Source organism: Poecilia latipinna, unplaced genomic scaffold, assembly GCF_001443285.1.
Source record: "Poecilia latipinna isolate Pla-1442-1.1 unplaced genomic scaffold, P_latipinna-1.0 Scaffold1796, whole genome shotgun sequence".
Taxonomy (NCBI): domain Eukaryota; kingdom Metazoa; phylum Chordata; class Actinopteri; order Cyprinodontiformes; family Poeciliidae; genus Poecilia; species Poecilia latipinna.
The window spans coordinates 80,751-83,289 of NW_015114412.1; the positions used below are offsets into that span (position 1 = coordinate 80,751).

General features: G+C 41.6%; 1 protein-coding gene across 1 annotated transcript in view; it reads right to left on the reverse strand.

Annotated features, from left to right (window-relative positions):
* prickle1a (prickle homolog 1a) overlaps positions 1-1,743 on the reverse strand; it is a 36,170-nt gene extending 34,427 nt beyond the window's left edge. The window contains exon 1 of the mRNA XM_015061281.1: positions 1,371-1,743. The gene's annotated coding sequence lies outside the window, so the exon portion shown is untranslated. The remainder of the gene's footprint in view (positions 1-1,370) is intronic.
* Between the last annotated feature and the right edge of the window lie 796 nt (positions 1,744-2,539).

Sequence of the window (2,539 nt, forward strand, 5' to 3'; positions counted from 1 at the left end):
CTTGGCAACTTTTTGAAAAAAATTTTGGTGGGGCCATTCTCAAATTGTTTTTTTTTTTTTTTTTTTTTTTTTTTTTTGCTGCGAAACAAGCCCGATGTTTATGTCCCTCAGTAATGTAGATGTCCTGAAAATCTCTTAAACGTGACTGGCTAAAATAATAATAATAATAATAATAATAATAATAATAATAATAATAATAATAATAATAATAATAATAATAATAAACTGTTCTGAAATCCCAGCCTGCTCTGCTGTCCACGCCGCTTTGCAAAACTGTTCACATTTCTTGTAGTGATACTTGCTGTGGCTCGACAATAACAAAACATTATTTTGGACATCTTCGGCAACACTAAAACAGCGATACTCTTCTGTGTCTTGCAGGTTCCCTGACAGCCTGGGATGTAAATGTCTTCTGGAGGGTGTGTCAGAGCCCTGCAGAGGAAACATTTTATGATATTTTCACCTGTGTTCATAGAGGGGTCTATAAGGAGTCATAAATCCGCTGAAGCAGCTGGTTTCGGTTTTCTTTTTGTTTCAAGAAACCAAATCTGTGTGTATGCGTTTCTGCATTAGTGTTGACCCAGTTTCAGGAACAGCGCGGAGGATATGAAAACAAATATTAAAAGTGTAGAAAAGAGTGATGTGTTTGCCTATGAGATGTTATTTCAGAGATCATAAAGCACTAAAATAAAAAAAATAATAAAATAAAAAAAAGCCAGCGTTTTAGATTGCAGGTCTTGTGTAAAATGTCTCGTTTGACATTCCCCCCTCCACTTCCCATGTCATTCTCACCCTATCTATCATGGTTAGAGTTCGTAGAACGTAAAAGAAACTTCTCATACTGTACTACATGTAGCCGTGGTGGTGTTGTGGGACCACATTTCTTCCCACTCAACAGCTCTCCTGACAGCTATGGACCCGTGGCGGACGGGCAGCGGTCAAGGAGCGCAGACCAGTTGTCACCGAAGTGACAGGCGACAGCTGAATGCATGCATCTGGAGAGGGGGCAGTGTCCACACTCCCGCTTGCCCGACGGCTCAGAGTTGAGGGCCCCCCCCCCCCACCCCCCATCCTCCCTACTGTCAGGGTATGAAGTTACTCTCACGGCACGCGCACGGAAAAATGATACGTGTCTCTCTGGAAACGTGCTGCGTAAAAGCGCACGGCGAGGGACTGAGAAACCAGTAAGCAGCGTTTTTGAGCTTATGCAAAAAAAAAAAAAGTATGGTACGCATAAAGTGTTATGATATGCAAAATGTTTATTTTACCATGTCAATAAAGAGAACTAAACGCTTTTCATCTGTTTGCCATTTAAATATGACCGTTTATTTACGCAGACAGCAGAGAGTTGATCAAACTGGTCCACTCACCAAGAAAAGAGTTCAGTCGCAGCAAACCGCGTATCCAGAGCCAATACTCCTGGTGAAGCGGAAGAAGATTGCAGAGGGTGTCATCTGGGTTAGATGCAAAGTCCAGGAAGAAAATTTAAGAGGAGGGGGGGCAAAAAAAAGGCAACCACAGCTCCGCTGGGATCGAACAAAGAGCTTGTGCAAAGCGATACGCTGAAAACCCAGGAACTGGCTGATCTGGAAAGGGGCGATGTGACTTTACGTGCCGTCACCGCATCGCAGTCGCTTCAGCGCGGCACGGTGAAATCTGCGCCGCTCCTCCACTGTCACAGTGGAATGACATTAGTGTTCCTCCCTGCCTATTGGCTTAAACTAGAAGCCCCCACCGCTCATGGAGAGACGGACCAGTCTCAGCAGCACAGTGGACAAACACTCCCGAGAGTTTTAACTCTTGATGCTGCTGCTGCTGCAAAGGGGGGTTGTGCGGGGGGGCAGGGGAGGGGGTTTTTGTAAGACTCTAAAAACTTCTTAGTCACTATTGCTGGTTCTGCATCATACAGGGTGTCTGTCCATCACTTATGTTATGATACTGATTTAATTTGTTCAGGCAATTAAGATTCTAACAGCCTATGTAGAATAAACAGTGAAAACACTGAAACTGATAAAAACAAAAAACAAACAAAAAACAATAGGTTGACTACCCAACATGTAAAAGATAAACTTCAACAAACCATCTTTCAAACTGTTCAGGAAGTGCTATTATGAATTCTAAATATAATGTAAAATAACTAATAAAGCATTATATTGATCACAGAGCAAAGTATAGAATTGGACTTGAAAGACCTGCCATTGAATTTGTTTCAGTATCAGGACCGATACAGATGTTAATATCGGATCGGTGCATCTCGAATTACAATCACAAACTTCAAATGTGAAAAAGAAAAGAAAAAATAATAAGAAGAGAAATGTCGCCCTGAAGAGTGTAGCTTGTGAGTTAATCATTTGTAAATCAACCTTATAATTTTACAGTTAGTCATTTGGTGGTATTTCTCCAGCACCCTTGCATGCCATGTCTTTGCAAAGCAGCTTAAGCTCACTGAGATGGCTTGAAGAGATACACGTTAGTAAGTTTTCCTAGGCATTCTTAAGTGAATGTAGGTTTGGACTTTGACTAGGACATTCTAACATAT